Source organism: Anser cygnoides, chromosome 1 (genome assembly GCF_040182565.1).
Source record: "Anser cygnoides isolate HZ-2024a breed goose chromosome 1, Taihu_goose_T2T_genome, whole genome shotgun sequence".
In the NCBI taxonomy this organism is placed as follows: domain Eukaryota; kingdom Metazoa; phylum Chordata; class Aves; order Anseriformes; family Anatidae; genus Anser; species Anser cygnoides.
In genome coordinates this window covers 31692097-31716740 of record NC_089873.1, presented here as the reverse complement: position 1 = coordinate 31716740, position 24644 = coordinate 31692097, and the positions used below count along the sequence as shown (strand labels likewise).

At 37.7% G+C, this 24644-nt stretch overlaps 1 protein-coding gene across 2 annotated transcripts in view; it reads right to left on the bottom strand.

Moving 5' to 3' along the window:
- The window catches only part of CNTN1 (contactin 1), a 249712-nt gene that overhangs the window by 188116 nt on the left and 36952 nt on the right, over window positions 1–24644 (bottom strand). The gene's annotated exons all lie outside the window — the stretch shown is intronic.

Genomic DNA, 24644 nt, shown 5'->3' with positions numbered 1-24644 from the left:
ATCTAAAAATAAATAACACAGTGCATTCACATGAAAGCCTGTACTGGTATAAAAAAAATCAGTTATCAGATGCAACCTCAATATTTAGAAAGCTCTTTCATTCCAAATTTCCTTCCCATTTCTAAGGCTTATGAAAACAAAACCTGAACTTTTGTGTGAACTACTAACTGTAGGATCATGGCAAATCACAAAACTGTATATAGCCCTAGAATAAAACCAAAGTGTAGCATGGTACACGTACAAGAAAATACCACAGACATCACCTTGTAAATACAAATCACAATATAAATGAATGAGTCAAGTAAAGCCAGTTTTAATGGTAACAAACAGAAAAGCAAGTGTAATGTGGAAAGAGGAATCAATGAAGAATGTGCAAGCCAACTGCGGTAGGAAAATCTACAAAAAGAACTGCAAGTGGAGTTATGAGGAGGCAGTAAGGGACTACCTCTACTTGCATGAAATTGTTCCTCATGCCACAGTACCACTGACTCCCCTCAGCCTCACCCCCTAGCTCTCCTTGGGAGCACGGACACCCCTAGCCTGGGGGCCCAGGCCTCTGAAAGAAGGGTGGGCCTAGCACCGCAGAAGGGAACATCTACCAGAAAATCTGTCTTAGCTGCTTAATAACCATAATCACAGAGATGGAATAATGTAAATGCGGTACTGTAACTAGAAAGTTAAGACTTCAGTTAGGCTAAAACTAAATTTGGAGCTCAATATCCAACAGTTTCCTTCTGCCTGTAACAGAAGCGTAACACCTGCAGCCCCAGGCCTGGCACCAGATGCCTGCATGGACCAGAGCTACTGGAACAGACAAGAAAAACATTTCCAGCTGCCACCACTGAGTTAAGGGAAAGAGATTTTTCACAATTGCTTTAGTTAATCACATCAACATCTCATCATCTTCTACTAGCTGCAGGCTGCTTCATTAGATATGGAGGCCTGTGACCAGGGGAAGCGTGATTTGGGAGCAATAGAGATCCAAGCTCTTGATTTCTTACAGGCGAGTCCATTGTGAAGCCAGGCTGCAAACAAGACAACTCACAGGGCAAAAGAGGATGCGATTAATCTGCTAGAAGCCTCTGTAACACTTGATCCCCATTTATTCTGGATTTAGCTCATGGGAAAAAAAAAAAAAAACCCTGCTGTTGGCCATAGCTGGAGGCATTGCTTTCACGAGGAATTAAAATTGAACATTATTAGTTATGCATTCACAGTGGAGGTGCATCAAAAAGCGAACAGACAGATATGGTTCCTGCCCTAGAAATTACAAACAAAGGCTTTATCCTGAGAAGATATACATGGAAGGAACACTATTCACACAAGTAATCCTGCAGGACTGGGATCTTATTTAGTCTTTAGAGACTGAGCCTGTAAGAACAGCACACAGATAAAACCTCCACTTTCAAAAGCAAGTCATTCACTTTATATCACTAATTTAGCTGTAGTGTTGCTACGAGAATTACTAATATATTAAAATACTATAATTATTAAAATAATATACACAATTTGCATTTGAACAGTATATTGACTAGTCCAGAAATATAGCAGGAGATGCTCTTCATGTCCTAGAGAAATCTGTAATTCACCAGTCCACAGGCAATGACGTTATCCAGCAGGGAGTATGACATTCAGTTCAAAACCTCCCTGTACAATTTAAACCATTCTTGAAGTGAGAGGGAAATCGATTCTGTCAAGGTCAAAAAGATCTTCCTCTTGCAATCTAAGCATACCTATTCAGTTGATACAAACTTTAAAGTTAAAAAAAAAAAAAAAAAAAAAAAAAAAGGCTAAAAAAGGGAAAGACAAGGATGCTTGCCATTCTACAAAGCAATTTGAAGAATATCTTCAAGTTGGTTGTTCTGGAAACCACATAATAAAATAACTATTAGCAATATAAGTCACAATCCTACCATACGCCGTAGCACTAGAAAACGTAAAAAGTCTCTTTGCAACTGCCTGTTGTGTTATATGTAGTATTCTTGAAAATGTCTTAGAGACATCAGGTTAGCAGCACTCTGAACTGCAACCTTCCCCAATTTCTGCATTACTTTAGTGCAGAGCAAACATCAAAAAACAAAAAAGTCGTCCGTTTCACAGCTACCCTCACCACCTGCATAACAACAAATTGAGCAATTAAACAAGCTTCTCTAACAAAGATTGGGGTATTGAAATAGCAACCAATATTTTGAAGGAATTAGTAAATTTTATTCCGCACTGAACATGAAAAATTTCCCTGTATGCCATTCATTAGCATTTCCATGCTCTGACTTCACTGACATTTGTGTGTCTTTAAAAAGCCAGTTCAATGAAGGACAAAACAGATCACGACTAAATTTCAGTGATCCAAGGAGCATGTTCATACTGTAAACAGATTCTGCCTATAAACCATGTACTATACTTTGAGTGTTAGATACAGAAAATTGTGTACTACATTACTAGTACTACCTCCTCTAGCGATATTTAGGTTTGGTCACAATCCTAAATGACTTGGACTTGTGTGAACAAGTGGATTTCATTCACATAAGTAGTAACAGCTAGACAAGAGACATTATCTTGCATACTAGGTCATTATAGCTATATACCAATGAAAAATTAGGTGGTATTTCAGTGAGGTGTCAGTATTTTAGTTAACGGTGGTATTACAGAAGTCATTAAAAAGGATGTTCTTCAACACTGACCAGAGCAATTGCTAACTTGGTTAAGGCTAGATATGAAAATTGCTTTCCTATTTCAAACAAAACATTTTAGAGAGATTAAAAAAAAAAATATATCAAGTGTTTACTGATTGATTCCCATGTATTTTAGCACTACTGTACGTGCTCAGAAAGATAATTTGACAGTTTGAATGAAATGCTACAATAGAAGAATTTGCTAAAACAAAAATATCAGATCAGAAAGTTTTGCCAGAGTGGACCAAGCTTAAGTGATATATCAAGGACATCTGAGTTCTGGTTTGTCAGGGGCCTGTAAAATATTCCTGTCAGTAAAAGAAAGAAATCATCTTTTACCCTCGAGAACAATGTCAGCAAGCATATTCAACCCACTCAGGCAAAGTAATGATAAAAGCCCTTTTCACCTCTGGACATACATACCTTCAATCTGCCACCATAGAATTTAATGATTAAAATGTTCCAAAAACTGCCAAAAGGTTCACATTTAATTATCACTGGAATCAATAGAAAGAAAGATTGCAGAAAATTACTAGTTCTACATAATTTAAGTTTTTTGATTGCTGACTTCTAGGCTACATAGGCAGACTACATTACTTTCTAAACCCTAATTCATCTGATGTAGGAAGAGTAATTCATTTCTACTCCAGAGGACATAAAACTGTCACTACTTCAAAGTATGTTCCACAGCCCTGGATTTACTGGGGAGAGCAAGGAGTTGCATCTGCCCTTGTTTCTATCATGTAGAACACCAATTAAACGAATGATGTGATTCTTCATTACAGGATTTTCAGCTAGTCAGTACATGCTCAAGAACTACAAAGGGATCTGGATTTAGCCATACTTATGAAACCAGAAAGCACATTATATCTGCTCCTTGGGAACAAGCAAACAAGTTTTAGTCATGCCTTGGGTATAAATGGGGTAGGATTGCCTTAAACTTTCTGTCAGGTAGCAGGATGATAAATAACTTATTCAGTCCGAGAGCTGTAACTGGAGGATGAAATGAAAAATCACTAATAATTCTGCAATCAAGGTGCTAATTTGTTTCTCTGACAAAATCAGATGACATATGCAAAATACCACTATCACAAGTATCAAGCTTCAGGAACAAACATACTACTATTCAACTGGTATACAATAAAATAACTATAAAAAAGTATTTGGTTATTAGTCTTTATTGTGCATGGCACTGAACAGAGCCTCTAAAAGGATGATACACTAAAGGCATTTCATTTTTATTTGTGAAATACTGAAAAGACATTTATCATCTTTATTAAGAAAAAGCACCTGGACAAGAAAAACGTACACTTATGGCTATACTGGCAAATAAATACATTTTTATATCCGACTTGTATTTCCATATTGCTTAACAATTCAGCTTTGTGTAGTGCACTTGGCAATTTTTCTTTGCATTTCTTTAAATGCCTGCAGAGTGACATAAGCTGCTGCACAAACAGACAACTGAAGAAACCTTATGTATACTTCTCCTGTAACTTTACGTGCCTCCGTTCAAAAGTTACCAGGAAACGCTGATGAACTCACACCGGACAATGTCATAAGTCTCTTTTCCTTAAATATAGGTTAAAAAATATGCAGAGTTATTTTTTCATTAAATATGTGTCCAGAAAACTAGATACCCTTAGCATGCAGTGGGCTTTCTTTGCCATGCCATTAATATAAATATCACATTTACAAATAGACAGTGCATATCAGCTTCTCCTGGGTTAATATGGCCAATTTACCACATTTTTTTCACTTATCTGAGATGAATCAATTAGTGAAAATACTATTTTCATGCAAAATTAGTCCACTGAGAACTGAACTAAACCATCAGTTCCTGTCACATGAATTACCATCTCTAAATGTCAGATATTCATCCTGTTAAGATACTGATCACTTGGGTTGGATTCAATCTGAACTAATATTAAAACCAGTCCTGTTCCATTACATGCTCCCTGATCAAACTGGCCTTCCACAGAGGCAATTTTTGATGTTTAAAAAAAAAAAAAAAAAAACCAACAAACGTACAAAACAAAAATATTTCCACTAAGTCTAAAATGTCATAAATAATAAATGCTTGTTTGCTTTCTTTCCTTACAGCCCAATTTATGAGATACCAACTCTGTTCCACATTGAATGATTTAATTTAATGATTTTATCTTGGTGCCTAGTGAACCAAAATCTCTGTAAAGCCAGTAGGTATCATTTCACATGGTTTGGCAGAATCGGCATTCTAGACCAAGAAAATGCTAACTCTGCTTACCATGGCATCCCAAACAGTCCATCTCCTCATATTTCTTTTAAGCCTACATCCTTGGCTTAAAACACAAAAAGTTATAGGAAACAAATCCATATATTAGGCATGTAGCCAAATCAAACTTATGCAGTAGTCTGACCTCCTGGATCCATTAGAGGATGTATTACACTACCAAGGAGTCATTTCCATTCTGAACAATACAATAAAAGCATCAAAATATGTATCTTAATGGTGTGGTAAATAGATGTGGATTTATGCTTAGCTTAGTAATAACAAGATAAGATCCAGAATAACCTCCCAGTTCTCTGGCAAAAAGACTGGCCCATCTCCCAGGATGAACTAGATAATGCTATACACCTTTAGACTTGCTTACCTCACAGGAAGAATAGGGTTTAGTGCAGATAAACAGAAATTAAAAGCCCAAGGTGGAGAGAAAGCATCTTTTCTTTTGTATAGCTCACAGACACCATTACGATTTCCCCAAAATGGAGGGGAGTGAGAAGGATGCCAATGTAAGCACTATGAAGTTAGCTATAGGACTGTAAATGTGGGAGGCTAACTGTGCTGATGTTCTGATCATGTTTCCCATTTCCATGGCTCATAACAAACGTATTTCTTTAGTGGCAAAAATAAGTGAGGAAAAAAAAAAGAATAAAAAATGTAAAGTTTTGGGTAACCTCAACTGACAGGGAAGAGAAGCGAGAGAATTCCTCAGGGATATAGAGAGGCTCATAGCATGGAACACAAGATTAGGATTGTTGATAAAACTCTCTGAGAGCCTTCCTGGTTGGCATTATGTATATTATGTCGGATTCCTGAGAGTCAAGTGAGACTGGGACTCCTCTAAGCTGCACTGATTCCCTCCTACCTCTGTGGAGGTCAAACCTCACTTACTCTCCTTGATGGGGAGAAAACCAAATTCCTGGCCCCTATTCTTCTTCCAAGCCTTTTCGATTGATATCCAAGTGCCCTTCTATGGCTCTAAAAACAAATACATTGCTTGAAAGTCTTCTGGTACTTTAATAGCATCAAATCAAAATTAGGAAAAATAAATGCTGGTTTCATTATGTGATGCTATTTATAAGTTACAAGGTTCTTGTCTGCTTGTCTAGTTATTTCTAGAAAGCCTGTGCCAGTAAAGAAATCACTTCCATCTGGCCCCTGGTAAGAGCTTGCAGAATAACTAGGCAAATTCTGCTCTGACTGAAGCCTCTGACAAAATTTTCACTAATCAAACTGGACACAGCATCATGTACTAATTGTATTTCTGATCTCTGACCTCAGCAGTGACTACCTCTTTCTAGCTTTCCCCTTATTTTACGAACCCAGAGAAGGCCACTCATCTTCCCGTACCCCAAAGAACTACAAGAACAGATGCAGATGGATTAGGAAAATTGTGTCCTCCTGAGAGCGGTGCTCTGAACCTTGCCATCACCAGCATAGGCCCTTGAAAGCTGAGAGCAGAGGTTTGTTCTGCACTGCAAAGCTGATGGATTATATGATGTGCAACATCTATACTTGATTTATCACGATGACAGATTTACCATATAGGAAAGTTATCATTTCACTTTTACCACCAAAAGACAACATATCTCCCTTTACACCACTGTCAAACTCCAATTTTGTTGGTACTCAAGGCTGAGTTATACCTCATGACTGGCTCAACCATGCCTGGTAAACTTTAATGCCTCCTGGATGGATTATGAAATCTGGCATTGGAGCTGCTCAAGCTTGTAGCCAAAAACACCCTCAGAAAAGAAAATCGTAAGTGGTTCATTAAGCGGACTTCTAGTCTTCTCGAGTTTGTTGGACTTTGGTACGTCTATATGTCCCAAAAACTAATTTCCTTAAAGTGTTACCACATATTAATCATACCAAAGCCCCTTTGCACCACTAATACACTGGAAAAATCTTTGTAGTCAGGAAATTGTTCTTCCTGCAAATGAAAACTGGTTCTCTCATTTCATTTTAGACCCTTCATTACTATGCCATAAATTAATTTCTTACGTTGTTGTTTACTCTTTACATTTGGTTTTGAATCCTCCAAAATAAATCAGGTGATGAAAAAACAAAATCTCATATGAGTTTTGCAGTGCTTTGTATAATAGCCTTTGGCAAGTCAGCACTTGCCTAGGAAGTGCAGGGGAACTTAGTACCAAATCCCTTGCAAAAAATATCCTTCCAAGAATTAGCTTCAAGAAGTAGCAACTTTTTGACAGTCAGTAAATTCAAGTTTTATGCAATGAATTAATCCTGTATGTTACACATTTACTGTATCAACTACTCCATGGAGTGTCCTATAGAAGTAATTTCCTGTAATAAAAATGTAACCATCTGCAGTGGGAGAATGGACCACTAATGAAGATGATGGAATTTTATGTGGATGAGAATTTCTAGAAGATTAAAATGGTTTATGAAGTAGTAAGAAAGTGCCTGCTACAAAACCAACACAGCAAGATCTCTACAGGCTGTTTGTATGCCTTTGCTTACTTATTTTAGGGTTCTTTAAGGGTTCATGGTTTTCTTTCCTTGTTTACTCCTTGTAGTTATGTATTTTTTATCTTAAAAAAAAAAAAAAAGGTCAATTTATACTGTTCAAAGGTTTACATTTCAATTCATTAACAAAGATTACAGAGAAGGCTGTTGAGGATTTCTCGGTTCCCCAAGAAAAGCTGGTTTCCATTTTTCTGCATGGTCCAATCTGCTTGTTCTTTTTTTGTTGTTCCTTTTTTTTTCTTTATCAAGGAAACCCAACAATCAAACCCAGAAGGCCTTGTTTTTCCTCAAACTAATTTCTGCTGAGCTTTCTCTTTTTCAATGCCTGGAAAATTAGGGAGGGAAATAATTCCCCAACTCCCATCACTATCCAGTGTGGTTTAAGAGAATTGTGACCAGAAACTTATTTTGCTAGACCACAGTGCTCCTTAGCAAGTAAACTACATTTCTGATATTCCCATAATTAAATAATTCCCATGAAAGCTACACTTAGATGAAAACAAATAGGAGAAAAAACTTGCTGAGATTCAGATGGACATGGTGACAGATTCATTGCTAAAAGTAGGGCAAATTCAAACTGGGAATGCTTTTAATAGAATTTTTTCACAGTTAAGTCTATTCAAATAAGTGGGACTCAATGACAGCTGGGAACCAGCAAAAATCAGAAACCAACTAAATGCTACATTCAGTTTTAATTGACACGTCATACACATTTAATTGACAAATTTGGAGCTCAGTTCTGGATATGGGATGTCATCCAAGAAAGACATTAGCATTTCATGAATTCCCATCCTTTTAAGGTTAGAATCCTGTTTTGATTAGCTCTGCTGCTTTTGTATCCTTAAGAAGGAAATCCTAAATTTCTGATCTTCAAACTATAAACATTGTTACCTCTTTGATTCTAAAATATGTCTAATCTTTCAAAATCAAAGCTATTTCAAAATTATGTTTTTACTTTCAGATTAGGAAACACAATAAGCAAACTGTTACCTGGCTAGGAAACAGATATGCTAAGGTTAGATATTTTAGTTTGATACTTTAGACCAGCTCAAGCAGCAGACAGGGTCCAGGCTTTCTACTTCCTACAGTTGTAATGTCAAGTAACAAAAGCAGTTTCAACATTTTGTATAACCCTAGGAAAATGAAAGACTGAAGGAATTCCTGGAAACAAAACAGGCGAAGTACTTGCTAAATTCCAAAAAATGTCAACGTGTGCATCCTTATTAGCAAATCAGCAGATGCTTTCTCTTACCTGTATGGAGACATCTAAGTGGTTCTGCTGGAGTTATCCTTATTAGTCTAGTTGGATCAGTGATGAGTCAAAATTAATTTGTCCTGATACAGCTAGCTTTGATAGTATGTCCGCATGTTACCTCCTGGCCTGCCCATCCACTTAAAAATGATTATGGGTCTCTATTGCATGGATTATTTCCTTTCATGCTTCCCTAGAAAACACTCAGTTGATCACAACACTGTATTATTTTGCCTGAATAATTGGCTACAATGCTAGGTGGCCCCTGAGCACCTCAAAGCAAGCCATTGCTGCTACAGATAAAATCATCACTTTGCTCTTAGCTTTCTAACCCCAAATTCTGCCCCCAGTCAGCATTTCTTATGCTTACCATGACTAATTTGGAACTGATTAAGGAAAATATCTGAATACACTTCTAAGTCACTTTACTCTCAGAAAATCTACATCCTTTTTTCCCTCACCTCAAGCACTGTTTATACCAAAGTCTGTCTTAAAAGTCCCCCTTGAGAGACCATAGTTGTAGATGGGAGCTGGACTGTTTTGCATTCTTGACAGATCTACCTAAACATCTAAAAGCATCCATAAACACTAAGGACTAAGATAAGGCTTTGCAACAGATCTTCAGTTGCATACACCTCTGAAACTAGCAAGCTACTGATGTCTGAAAAGAAAGTTTTTATATCCCCAAATGTCTTTTGACATACTTCTCTATGTATGTTCTCGAATGCTCTTGAAGAAAGATTTCTACTTCTAACTGCAGTGTTTAACTAGCATAGCTGCTGCCCTGACCCTTCAAAAAGTCATACATTTTTCCCTAAAAAACATACAAGTTTCCCCTGTTTTATACCAATTGCTGTCATAACATTTCCCAATACATGCAAAATTATTTCTCAAACCTTTTAATTACAATCTCTTGGCCATCCCAAACAGTCTGCCTTTTAACTCCTCCCCAAGTTTAACATCTCTTTTTTTTTTTTTTTTTTTTTTTTTGCCTTTTGCTATTATTTACTTTGCAAGAAAAACCATCTGCTATGTATCTTCCAACTGAAAGAGAGGAAGCCATTACACCATTCTTCTCAGTTACTAACCATAGGACTTTGTCTGAATACTTTTGATTTCTTTCCTGAGTAGAAGAAGAAACAGTACCAATAAAAAGTCAATAAAAACTACTTGTAACTGTAATTTCTACTTACTCTGTGGATCCTTACTTATTTTCACATAAAATCATCTTGTGGTATGTTGGCTGTATGTTTTGCTTGTGTTTATGTAGGCCTTCAAAGCAAACTGATGCCAGGTACCCTGGCATTACTGAGTGCCAAGAGGAAGAAGCAGAACCTGGGGAGAAGAAGAGCAGTACCTTCCAACAGCATAAAAATGATAAAGGATCTGCAAATATCTCCTATCACTTTGCAACGTCTCTTAATGCAAATGGAAAAACAGATGCTTACTTGTCATGAGAGACTATGTAATTTGCCCTCGGTGTTTTCTACAGGAATGATTGTTCTGCATCTTCTTTGACTGCTGCATCAATTTGGAAACTGCTGAAGAAAAGCTTCCTATTTTAGACTGTATGACATTACTGTGCAAAAACACCCATGAATGCTGAGAATAAACAGTAATGAGAATACAGCCAGCATAGCACAACGTTAATTGTTGAAAAGAACTGCTGATATTCCAAATAGGAACACATCATCTATCTCCAAATTCTGACAGACAAGAGTTGAAAACTGCATTTCTGATGTAAAGAAAAAAAAGCTAAAGTTTCATTTAGTTTCTCTTTCAACAGCTGCTTTTCCAAACCCTCCCCAAGTGAAGTATTCCCAGGACTCTACGGGATAAAGAGCCCATAAGCACAGCCCCGCTCGCAGCAGATGTTGGCAGCATAATACCTCCCCTCACATAAAGACTTTTATTTATGTAGAAGCTTAATAATTCAGTAACAACTTCAGTGAACAACATGAAGAGATGGCTTATGAAGATTCTGGGATGGCTGCTACATTTCTAAAGTCTTTCTGGTTTGTGGCGAAGAGGGAGGGCCCCTCACAGCACACAGGCACAGCGTGGTGGATGTGCGGCAGGAGATCTGCGTGACTCTGGTCACTGGAGAAACAGCACAGGGACCTCTCCAGGGGCAGGATTACCATCACTTTTGCAGTCAGCTTTACTAACAGACACACGTAAAGGATGCCATGATGCTGAATCACACTTGAGGGATGAAAGTCCTTCTTCCACCACTTCCTTTTCACATCAAAATGGGAACAAACTAGCGTTTAAACTATTTTTTACTGTTCTCTAGAGCAGCGAGTGCTATGCCAGCACTCCTACAGCTATCTTGTGCTTCCACAATGGCAGGCTTTTCTTACAGGACTACATTTGATACCATTGCCCAAACTAGCCCTGACTAAATATGCATTATGGACACCAACAGGCTGATTCCCGGGGCTGGTTCTGGTGGCTGCACTACAGTTTTATTACAGTAAAACCATACCAAAGCATGTAAGAATGAAAATGCAAACAAAATACTCTATTTTTGTTTTCTTCGACATTAAATACCTTGAAATTACACAGTGAAAATGATGCTTAGCTGTTACTGCTGATGACTGCACACATAAAAATGAAATCCACTGGACCATGCTGACATTTTCTCAAAACAGAGTAGCAAGTTTGAGAGAGGCAAGGAGGAAAGGAGTTTATTGCTCAGCTTATTGCTCATCACACCATCAGTTTCTCACATACAGTGACCTCTATAACCTGCTGGGCTCCACAGGCTGCCAGGGGCTCTAAGATTTACCTTCATATGTTCTTTAATAGCAAATGCAATTTAAGAGTTTGACCTGTATGCATATTTTCATCTCAAAATGGAGAAAAATGCATTTCCTCTACTTTTGTTTTTATTTTCCTATACTGAGGTTTAAAATGCTAAGCTCTGTTTTAACATGTCATTTTTTTTCCTTATGCTTTCAATTAAATCTTCAATATACAGTTTATTTGAATACATACTTTCCTATAATGAGATTCTACATGATAACATGACAGTTATCCGCATTTTCTGTCAAAAATATACTAAGGGAGGCGAGGGGGGGGGAGCATCTGACCTGCATCACTCTTGTTATTTATTAATATGCTTTTACATCTGGTTGTTCATCAAAGTGAAGATTATACTTCACATTCAAACAATCAAAAAATAATAACTGTCAGTTTGGTTACAAAAGGATTTTTTAAAGAAGAAAGGACAGTGAATTGAATTTACGTGAAGATTAAATGAAGGAAAGTCCACGTTGCCTGTACCAGCTATACACAACTATACACACCTGGAGGATACTATTGAGGCCAGAGCACTAGCTGTCCAGCTTAAAGGGTGCACAACGTCTGCTTGGCACATTGTAAGGTGTACAAGATACTTTAAGCATCTTCATCACTGAAGAGACAGGAGCCACAGCCAACTCAATCTGTGGATTCTGAAAATCTACAGGAAACTTTTCAGTTTGCTCAATTTAGGACACAACAACAAAACTTTCCCCAGGCCTGCTCAGCACTGACTTCCATCTGCAGGACTGTGAAGATATGGGACTGAAACCATAGCTGGTGCTTCCTCTCCTCACTGTGGAGCAAGCTGCAGTGCGAATGCAGGGTGAAATTTGTTACACGACTTCATTCCAGATGTGAAAACTGCTCCAGATCACGGCATATGGCAACAAACATTTGTTTACACAAGAATATCTATATATTTCATGTACTGCACCCAATACACTTTGCAGTCATTTTTAGGATACACGTTGCTGACAGAGTTGTCAGCATTCTGACTCATGGAAAATACCAGTATCTTATTGAACTTGGCAATGTAGAAATGGTCTTTTGAAAAGGACATTGCCAAGCTATTTGACATGACCACAAGGATACATAATGCAGTTGAAAACATCTGCTCTATTTTACATCTTCTAGGTAGATTTTTGAAATATATCTGCCTCCTATCTACTTACAAAACCTACTTTGATTTTTGTACTTATTTTCTGCATTATCAGCTGCATTTATTTTTGTACGTTTCTCTAGAAATGAGTGATTCTGGCCTTCATCATGTGGAGTTAGAAAGGCATGTTGATAATAGTGCATCCACTTAAAGATATCTATTTTTTTAAATTAATTCTACAGACTGCAAAATTAAAGGACAGGGAAAATGTTGATCTGTACGTGATTAATTTTGTATTCTATTGAACAAAAAGTAGCAGAACAGAGATACAGGCAGCATGAATCAAGACTGCATTTACAATTATTCCTTCTCTGCCACAAGAAATGTTTTCTTCAGATTTGTTGTTTTTTTCAGTTTTGTTCCATCCCCCCCCGAATTATTTTCCCTCCCCTCCCTTTCCTTTTATACATTCATGGCTCTAGTATGTCATCTCTTAGGACATTCAGAATATGCTACAGGAAGATCTAGCATCACATTTGCCAACACACACTCTGCTCCCACACCACAGCCCCTTCTACCTCCTCTGCTACCATCCTACAAGCGCAGCAGGGCAGGAATAATTTTCACATCTCTTACTACGGTGCCTACAACAGAGACTACTGTATGATGTAGTTCAGATGACTGATAAATCATTTACCACAGCATCCAAGCTCCTTTATCACACTGGAACAGAGAAGAGTGGCTGTGCCACCCAGACTGGGTATGCCCACTGATTGCCTGCCCAACACAAACAGCCTACCTCAACAGTTTCTTCGTGTAGGAGCCAGGATCCAGCAGCGCCTAAGGAATAAATGAACATGTCACGACACAGCACACTGCTAGTGCTGGTGCCCCTGGCTCTCCACAGGCTGCTGCAGCTCTGTGAGGGGCTCTCAGGGCAGATGTATGGATACAATAGCTCCAGTTGCAGGTGTCGCGCCAAGCCAACCTATGCACGCAGTTTCTCAAAGGGGCTGATTTCCTCCGACAGAGGATAGCTCCATGGCAGCATCTCATGGGTTACACTGCAGCATCTGGGCAATCCCTCATCTCTGGGTGGATATCCAGCCAGTATATACAGAATCTAAATACACAACGGGCTATGCAATAGTTGGTTTTAAATCTTAATTTTGGCTTCAAATAAGAAATAATCAACACATCTCTCTTCCTCTCTCTGTCTTACACCGTTGTGATCCTCAGGCATATAAAGGCAGTGAAGTATAAAGAACTGAAATAAAAAAAAAAACACTCCTGAAGTTACACAGTGAGACTGAGGGAACAGCACTGGGAATAGCCCTGTCTCTTCATCCCCAGCCCACTGCCTGACTCACCCGACAGCACTCACTGTGACACTTCGGCCACGCGGGGACCAGCTATGCCCTGAGGTACACCAGCTGTATTACAAGGATGATATCAAAATGCTTTTGATGGTGGTTTTATACAAATAGACAAAAAATGGGAATAAAGAAAGAAGAAAACCATATAAAGCAACAGGAAAAACAAGAAAATGATCCCATACTTAAACGTGAAGAATCTCTCTTAATGAGGAAAGCTAATTGTATTAAGTCAGTTCTTTCAAGACTGCCACTGACTGCTTCCACTTCCCTACCAATACGACATTGTTGTAAAGACTGTACTATTGGGTATTATCTACCATTTCCATTTTAGTCTTGCTTTTTTTTTTCCTTTCCTTTTTTTTTTTTTAATTTCTATCACTCTTTACTATTAGTAGGGGAAAAAAGCTCATTTAAAATCATACTTCACAGCTTTCAGATTTATTCCAGTTATGCCTTGAAATGGACAATTTCTCACTGCGTGGCAGCCTATATTTTCCATATAGAGAATTTGGCCTATATTTGGTGTTTCACTCTTCTTCCTGAACACACAGAACAAAGGAGATGGAAACATGAGAAACAAAAAAAGCACATAAACATGTTGGTGTATATTTCTGTAAACAACCCTCTTCCTTGAAAAGCAACTAGATGTCAGGCCCTTGAACGAGGTTAATACACACTGTGAATGACTCAAAATAAGCAGGAAACTGCAGCCTGCAAATGGAGATGACACCACAGTATCTCGCGAGGCTTTGACATGTCAAAACAAAATTAAAAAAAAAAAAGCAATAAAACAAATGAGAAGGAAGACATCAGACAAATTAACACAGCAGCCCAGCACTGCTCAGTTGCAAGAATCTTGTGCCTGTAGTGCTGCAATATTTTAATTTTATGTAGCATGTATGTAGTACTTCTGAAGTCTACATATCAAATCAAAGGCTACGTTTTCAAAAGGAAACAAACCTCATCCAAATTATGCGATGATCAGTCATCACCAAGAGTGTGCTAAACATGAATAAAAAAATATACATATATGCATACACACACTGTTTAAAACCAAAGTTATTTCATTTTTTGTCATGTATCTTTCCTTTTCATATGAAACTTTAAATGCGATATTTGGTTATTGCTGTCCAAAAGAAAATCCAGGACATCTTAACTGAAGCATTTCTTAAGCTCTTTGAGAATTCAGGTCTCAGACCTTCTCAGTCATCCCTGTGTGTCTGGTATTTGATTGTTTGCTAGTCTTAGCATTCACAAAAACCACCAGTCTGGAACATGACTTGCAGCCAAACATATTCTCTGACAACACCTGTAACCATAAAGCCCAATGACTTAGTTGGCTAGAAAAAAATGTGAATATTCTCTTCCACTTTAATATGGCCTGAAAGGTCTTTACAATAATCCACAGGTTATTGGAGACCTCAGGGTAGCATAAATGGTAATTTATGGTGAGAAGCTACAACCACAAGCAATTTCTCTTTCTCTTTCTGAATAGCTAAAGCCTTTCATTCAGTAGGCTTTCCTTTGTAATTGCTGGTGCAGTCAGTTATTTGGTGATAAAGATTTTGATGGCATCCAACTGAGGCCAGAATCACCAGGTTTCCATTGGCAGTAGAACAGGGAAACCACTTCCCTCCACCTAGTGCTGGTGCCTGAGAAATGACCTGGGGAAACCAGCAAGTGTTAGAATAGACTACTGTTAAATGCAAAGCCTCCAGTATCTTCAAAACGCAATCGGATATACTTTATTTTTGTAAAATGATGGGGTTTTCACATATTTGTGTACAGGAGAGATTACTTCCTCAGGCACACAAATACTGAAACCTGAGCAAACACAAAGCCTGACCACAGACTGCAGAACGTATTTGTTTCAATCTACAGCAAGATCAGAACAGCAGATTTTACAGATCTCTAAGGCACCTTTTTTACATGAGAGTGGATTATTTCCATCAGTGCTATCTCTCTCATCAGAAAGGGAAGAACACAGGGTCTCTTGCTGTACGTGCTTTTGAAGTATCCCACTGCACTTCTTGGTCCACATTTCCAGCGCCATTGTCACAGCGAGGGCAAAACTAGCTGTCAGGAAAGGCCAACCCAAGTGTTATGTAGCCTGCTGCACTGCCAGTCTCAAATGCTGAATCTTCTGCTTTCAGGGCATCTGTTTAGTTAGGATCCCAAACCAAAAACTGGGTATAAATAAAGAGCAATAATATGAAACCATACAGGTGGCTCACAAGAATGCAACAGTAACTACAGAGAACTTTTCCATTTTGTCTTGAAGAGACAAAACCTATAGGAAATCTGAAACTAAGCCATATTTTTATGTGCAAAGAGAATTGATCAGAGACATAAAAACAAGACAGCAAAACAGTATTTTTTTCTCCATTATGGGAATTGTATCACCCAAAATAAATACCTTCTTCATGTCCACCAGCTGCGTGTAGGAGTTATTTCCAAGGCTGACAACTGCCTGCACTATTTATGTAATTTAGAAGTCTGAAGTATTTAGGCTATTAAAATCCAGCATGTGTTGGAGATCTGTTTTTTGCTTGAAGAGATCCAAAGCATAGACTAGACCAAGATGATTTCTTTTTTTTTTTTTTTCCTAACACTGATGGAAAAATATGATTTTATTGTATTTCTACCAACTGATTGTTCTACTGAAAATGACAACTCAGGAAGCACTGGAAGTAACAGTTTGATATTAAGACAAAATAATAGTAAGAAAAGTCTTTCCAAATAAACACATTGTAGATTTCTTATTTTGCCTGATCTTCCTTAGTCACGTGTCATTGTTGTTATGCTTTTCTATACTTTTTTTCTGTGAATACAGTATTTATTTTCAAACTGAAACAATCCCAAAAAAGTCATGCAACGTTAGATTCTAACTGAACTTTTTAAGTGCAGATCTGCTAAATAAGAATATTACCGCTTGCATATTCAGAAGAAAAAAAAATATGCAATCTTCCCATAATTGTCATTTTTAATTTTAAAAATTGTATTTCAGTATTGCTACTTGGATAAGAGTGAAATTAATATTTGCAATGAATGTTTAAACTACCATTGTGCCAGAAAATACTACAGCTTTATTATGAACTTTTCTGTATAATCCTATTAAAATTTCTGCCATTTTTTTTGTTTGTTTGTTTTCAAATCTGACCATTTATCTAGCAACTTTGGAGAAGAAGAGAATACAAAGAGGGGGAACTTCTTCTTCTTTCCTTATCTATTTTTCTGTCTAACCTCACTGTGTGTAGAGAACCTGTCCTTATCTTCTACAGTAAAAAGAGGGTAAACAGTAAATTCAATGCAAAACACTTGCTTTCCTGCCTACCACCCAACGCGAATTTTAATTGTTAAATACATGTGAACTTTCCCCTCTGACTTCAGTAAGGTTAAGGAATGCATCTCCAAACGTATCTATGTAGATACAGATACATCTATATAGATATAGATGCTGTAGGTAGAGGTATGCACATACACATTGTGCTTTTCTGCACTTCTAAGGAGGTGAAGAGCAATAACTGTTGAAAGCATAGGCAACTTAGATGATAACATCTCAACTCTCAAATCATTTACAGATACTGATGCAGTATTTGGGACTAGCAGTTCCGCCGTTTTAGTGGGAAACACCTCTTAAGGCACTCTTTCAAAATTGAAGAAACTTAAATAAAACTGTAATACACATCTCAAAGGTCAGAGCTCTAGGCTTGGAAGACACAAGGAAGAAATAGCTACAGCATTCAATATAAAAAATAACTAGGAATGCCTCTAATGCTAGGCACTTTTGCAAACTCTTGAACAGAATCTCTAAACTCAACAATTTCCATTTTGAATCCACACATTTAAAAGCAAAGCTTAAATTTGGTTTAGTGAGAGCAGCCTTACTTGAACCTGGTGAGCTGCACACTGCCCTCACTTAAACGTAAGAACGCTCAACATGTCTAATATTTTTTTGTGCATGCACATGCAAATTATAAAAACTTGTATGAGATTAAAATGCCTTCATGGTTAATCGACACACATTATCTAATGTTTATTTCTACAATTCCATTCCTTCTCCTCCCTTCTCATTTTGCATTCTGAAGGAGAGAAGGGCAGTTTTTCAGCTGACCTAATGAAAACTCTGCCACGACAAATGAGAAACCAACCTGTGTGCAGTGGAGTCCAGCTGGAGAGAATGCTAATTCTCTGCCTCAATACTGCCTTCAAAGAGATTATTCAAGCCTCTCTCTGACATGGAACACAGTGATCAGCCAGCAAATGCTAGAGATGAAAATAACCTTTATCTGTTTTAACAAAAAGGTGAACTAAAAAAAGCAGTCACTCATGCCCTGAATGTTTACTATTAGCAATGAACAAAGTGACTTTATTTAGTGCTTATTCAATACCTTTCATTGATAGATTGCTTGCTGCACATTCTGGAATTATTAAATCAGTATAATTCATCTATAAGAGGCCAATGGAGGAATAAAATAAGCAATCAGAAACCAGTGTTTAAAAAAAAAAAAAAAAAAAAGACCTGTTATTGAAATCCAGCAAATACCCAAGAAATATTGGAAATACAATTAAGCTGTAATTTTGCACATAAAAACTACATTCACCAAAGCTCTGAAGTTACTGGATGTAACTGGATGGAGTGATTTAGAGAATTCAGATACCAAATATCTCAAGAGCCTGAGGATAACTCAGATGAAAAGAATTAGCACAGTCCCGGTATCAAAGATGTGTGGATGAAACAAAGTCAGTAAACGTATCAAAAGAGTAAAGTTAACAAAAAACCTGTTAAAATGATGAATCATACCACTGGAGGAATGTCCTAAGATTTCTGACTTTCACCTGCAGTAAAACAACATATCAAAGCGATGCAGAGGAAGTAACCCATACTACCATGAATACATTTAGCTCAAAAAACAAATGTTAACTTTTGCTCATGACCAGTATTCTAAACATATCTTAAACAACTGCCATAGAGAAGTCAATATATTTTGTCTTGGTCTAACTACATCAAAAAAAAAAAAAAAAAAAGGTCTTAATAAGAACAGGCAGATAATAGCATCATCTGCAGTAGAAATATTTATAAATAAAATCATGACTACAGTCCTCTGCGTGAAGCAGAATAACATCTAGTAGTAATTAAACCTGGCAGTACCTTGCATGACATAATGGTATTAATATCGAGCTTTTATGTAGTGCTTTCCATCAGCAATATCAAAGCACTTTGGAAAAGGAGAAGCATCAGTATTTCCATTTCACGTATTGGGAAGTCAGACAAAAATGATCTGATGGGGTTAAGAACAGGAAAAGATGAACGCCATCTCCAAGCACTGAAGATTTTCTGTAGTCACAGGCAATTTTTCATCAGATTTCAAAAGCTGTTGGTCTCTCATAAGCAACAAAAAGTTATATCTAATTCAAAAAACAACAAAGAGAATTGAAGTATAAAAGATAACCTGACTGTCAGAAACAAAACCTTGTATAAATACAGGTTTTATATTTACACACCCACGTACACATGTGTATTCTGGTAGGTGCACTGCAGTGTCCTTAAGAAGAAAAAAAGAAAAAAGAAAAAAAAAAAAAACTCAAAGTGAAAGACACTTAGCCTGGGAAGAAAGTAGGGGAAGAAAGAAATACAGATACAGAGCTTCATCAGAATTGTGACCTGTAAATTAACAAAAGCCAAACCCTCTCAAATGCGATTTATTAATGAGTAATGCTTCAAATTTCCTGTTGATTAACAGAAAAAAAAAAAAAAAAAACGAATTGTAAAGCAGACAGAAAGAAGCAAAAAGCAATGGTGGAGCAGAACTGCAAGCAATGTGTCGCCTTCCTTCAGTATCATTACCCAAACAAGATGGATCTGAAAAGGTCTCCTGAAGGTCAGCAATTTGGGCCTGTTTCACACCATCTACTGGCAAAAATGGAGACTGCAGCATTTGGAGGCATGATGGGGCTTTCCAACGTGTAGTTAAAGCTGCAGGTTTTCCTCCACAAATAATTTGTTCCACTTAAACTTCAACCCTCCTGATCAGCAGCTTATGTCTTTTGATCCCTAGTCCATATTTGAGAAACTTCACATGTAATTTTTGGTTCACTATAACTACATAGGAAGACCACACAGCTATACTTTTCTCTGTAGATTGCAGCGACCACGTGTGCTAAGTCTTTTCATCAAGCAGTCATTACAAATCTGTTGCCAGAACTGCAAATTTAAACCAGTCTCTGCCCCCTTCCGAGAACTGAAACTTAAAGCAGGAAACTCCTGTGACAACCCTACTAGGAACAATAGTTCTTTCAAATGTCTAAAATTGCTGAAGCCATTTAAGTGTCTGACAGGAAAAAAGCATGTTTCTAGCATTGCACAGTACACATTTCAAGGGCAGAACTGAAAACAACATTTAGGGATTGTGCAGATAAAGCAGTCAAAAAAAAAAAAAAAAGACTTTATGAAGTCTTCCTACTGATAGCAAAGGATTTGGAAAAACTGCATAGTCCTTACTCCTAATTTTGATAAATCAAACTCCAGAAACTACACATTTCTTATGGTCTCAGTAACAGGCTGTACCAAATGGTTTAGGAGACCATCAGCCTCTCTCATCAGTCAAATAGAGGAAGCAAACTCCATCGCTAAGTTTTATTTAACATCCTGTCCTTGTGTTGGTAATAGAAGATGAAATATACATTTATCCAATGAATATTGCTTAATATGTGTTACATTTGTGATGTACTGTGCCTGGGCTGCGCTTGGAAGATACAAAATATATGTGCAAAGATAGCATGGGAGAATGCACAGATTCATGATGAGGAGTAAGGAGGAGGCTGTGCTTGGAAGATACAAAATATATGTGCAAAGATAGCACGAGAGAATGTACAACTCATTACTGATACATTGCTGGGACCTACTCTCCAATCCAAGGCCATTACTTGCTAACTAGAGTCTTAGTTCTTCAACAGTTCTACCCTCCATCTCTTCACCCTCACTACTGCAAATGTCAGGCAGTATTACTAGTCATTATTTGTTACACGCTATTCTTTCCTTCAGTGCTATTTGTGTCACTCAGTTTTGCCAGTTCACTGTACACCAGTTTCAAAGGTGAACATTTTTATTCATAATTTTTAATCTTTTGATTTGTAGTTTTCTGTGACTATTCCTTCTATTACAGTTATGAGAAGCAAGAGATAAAAACACTACCCTTTCTATTGCTATTTGTTATCTTCATAGCTTTACATTAGCATTATATCATCTCTGCCCTGCTTAAATAATCTGAAGAGGTATTGAACCAAGTGCTTTGGTAGCTATTAAATCTTTGTTTTATATTACTCATGGCTCATTGTCAAGGTATGAATACAGGGCCAGTGAACCTTCCTGCACCTAGATGAAAAACTGAAGGCTACAAGACATAAAGCACAGTAGGAAGGTGAAAATTCTTTTCTAGGTACAAGATTTACATTTTGGATGCACTTAGCTGGATGTACAATGTGGTTCTAGGACGTTGTGGAATGCTGCCATCAAAATCCTGTTTGTTTGCTATCCCCCACAGCAGTTTGGCCACAACATACACAACACTGGAGAAATACCTGAACCATCTCCTGTGCTGCCACTATGCCAACACTACACCATGGGGAGGTCTCTTCCCCTCTGAACACTCTCAGTGGCTGTGTAAAACTCACCTACTTCTATTCTCACACATAAAGACCTCGATTTTGCTGTGGACAAGCATCTTCAAAGATGTAACGAGAGATGTGCTCCTGCAAACACATTTTTACTACAGCAAGGAAATTTAGCATTGGGTACAGAAACAGATCAAAATGACTTGGACCTAGTTTTAAGAAACAGTAAATAAGACTGATCGTGGTAAGCAGCTGTGAAAAGAAGCAATAGTTTTACTGTCTAATGGACTCCTGAGTAACTAATTTGGAGAGGAGACTGAAAAACAGCCAGCATAATTGGAAGAGGGAGGTAACTCTCACTTGTGATCCAGTAAGAGAAGTGTAGGAGGTTTCATGAAAACATCCAGTAAGTCCAAAGTTGCTTTGGGCAGAGATGGCAGAGAGCCCACAGGGGAGGGGGTAAATCTCAGTAGAAACACACAAAAGCAGTGATATGCTGAAATCCTGTTCCCATTATTATCTCCTGCATTATTTACAGTATCATACGAAAAAGCAATCACAGCAGTTATCACGCCCACAGACAGCCTTGGTGGCTGCTAATTATACATGCAGATTTTTTCCATCGTGTACCTCAGCATTCACCAGTAATTAGCACATCATCTGTCTACAAATATGAATGGAGTCATAGAGATGAATCATTTGAGTGATTTCTTAGGATCAGTATTATCCAATTAATGCCATTTAAACATTTGATCTAAATGTCTAAATGTAGACATCTAAGTGTCTTCGTTAGGCTACAACTTCCACTTGTACTGTAATGGGTGAAGCAGTCCTACCATGCCAAGCACCAATGCAGAATACTGGTGATCCAGCTCTCTGTGTTACTTTCCATCTGGCACTCTGTCGTTGAGTGTACTTGTAATTCCCTCTGTGCACAAATTTGACTCTATAATAAAAGCGTTAAGGGCACCTGACTGGCATCAAAAGTGCTCAGGACTGTTCCTGCTGTTCTCGGCGAGCTTGTGAAGGTGATGGCAACTTCGTGCAAGTTCACTTCTTCCTCCTCTGGAATGCAGGGTTTGCCCTATTCTGAATGCCTGTCAAGCAGCATGAATCATCGACTGACTTCTTGACTTCTGGCTGAGAGCAAGGGCTATTTCCATTAAATCAGACTGTGATTGTATAAAAGAGGTAAGAAATTAAAGCAGGATTAAATGTTGAAAAGTTAGAGTCACCCTGTGTTCTCCTGTCATCTCTATAATTTAGCTCACAGATCTGAACCCCCCTCTCCACACAGAATACATTTGCCTAACAGTCAGAACTTCTCACAGTTTATATTCTATCCTCTTTAAGCGTGAAATTTGCTATGGGAACTTTACGGTATTACCTAGAAATTAATCTGCAGTGCCACGTTGCAGTACTATATACTCCCATAAAAAGAATGAATACACTCTTTGTTTGAGGAGACAGAGCAGGGGCTCATATATTCTTTTAAAGGGACTATTTTTGACATAATGTCTTCAAAACATCATCAGTCATCCTCCTCCCCCTCACCACCCTCACAACTTAGCTTACACCACAGCAGGTAGGGAACGCCTCTGAAAAGCTAAAAAAAACACATTTACTTCCATTGGGCTTACAAACAGGTCCTCCAGTTCTCGGCCCTATATGAAAAGATACATACCCCCTCCTTAGACTGTATCTTAAGAAGAAACAACTGAGATAATCCAGGCTTTTGCCACAGGTCTGTTATTATATGGATTTACGAGACATTCATTCCCAGGACACATCAGTGAGACTGAATTCTTCAGAGGGTTTGGGTGAAGTAATTCTTGAGTCAAGACTCATCCCACCTAAGTGTTCACAGAGGGGTCCAAGCTACAAGCACAACTGCTCCATCCACGTAGGCTTCCCATGTAAGCCATGGAGAGAGAGAAGCGCCTTCAGCCTGTGATTCACACAACAGGTATGTGTCTAGCTGCTGGGAATGGGAACATTTGAGGACGGAACAAAATCAGTGTAGGAACCTGGGAAAATATTAGTCTAAAAGAGAAAATGTCCACTGTGTTAGAAACCTCCAACTAAAGTGGTCAATGCCACAGATTTTCTGGCGTTTTGGACTCGAGTATCTAAGGTCAGCCAAAGCTCTGTCTTAGGCAAAGCTCTTATTTGGATCTTTCTTTACCTATTTTTAAAGACAATTTAAAAGAATAAGAAATAAAATAACATTAAAATTAACCAGTTTATTACCCTGATATGCAGATAAAAATTCCTAACACCACCTGCGCTAAGCCTTTAAAGTTTTGAGGATAAATATCAAAACTGGAACATCTTATTCTGCCTGCTATACATGGTCTCTTTACTACTAAATTAGTTTTTATTATTCCACAAAAACATTTGCAAAATGCAACCACCACTTTTAAATTGTTCTTTAGAAGTTATGAATAATGACAGATACTTAATGCAATAATAACTTAGGGTCACAGGCCATTAAAGTGGAATCTGAGAATTTCAGAGTATAATTTTAAGAGAAAGTAAAGCTTTAACAGTTCATCAGTTAGGACTTTTAACAATAAAATAATTGTTTCTGGTAACCTGCAGCCTCCTTGAATTTTTGTTAAGTCAACTATCTACAGAAATGCTGTTAAGTATTAAAAATTATAGGCAAAATATACTCTTATTCAACCATAAGATAATAACCTCCTCTATGCTGAACAATATATGTAATGCTGACAAATGATGACTCGCTCAAAGATTCTAGATTAGAAATCCATGAATAGCTCCTAAGCATGAATTATTAATCCTTTTTTTTTTTCAGTTCATAAATCATTCTGATTACACACTTGTGGACTGAAACACTAGAATGCACACTCCACATCAGTTCATTATTTTTTCTCAAAACATGACAAATACCTACCTAGAAGTAATATCTAGGTAGCCACTAATCAAAATATTAATTTTAATTAGCTCAGCTAGGATACACTGTGCTCAGTGCAAGAAAAGAGGGGTGCTTTCAGGAAATTCTCTCTAGAACAGAGTGATAGCTCAACAGGCAGAATTTACCTTC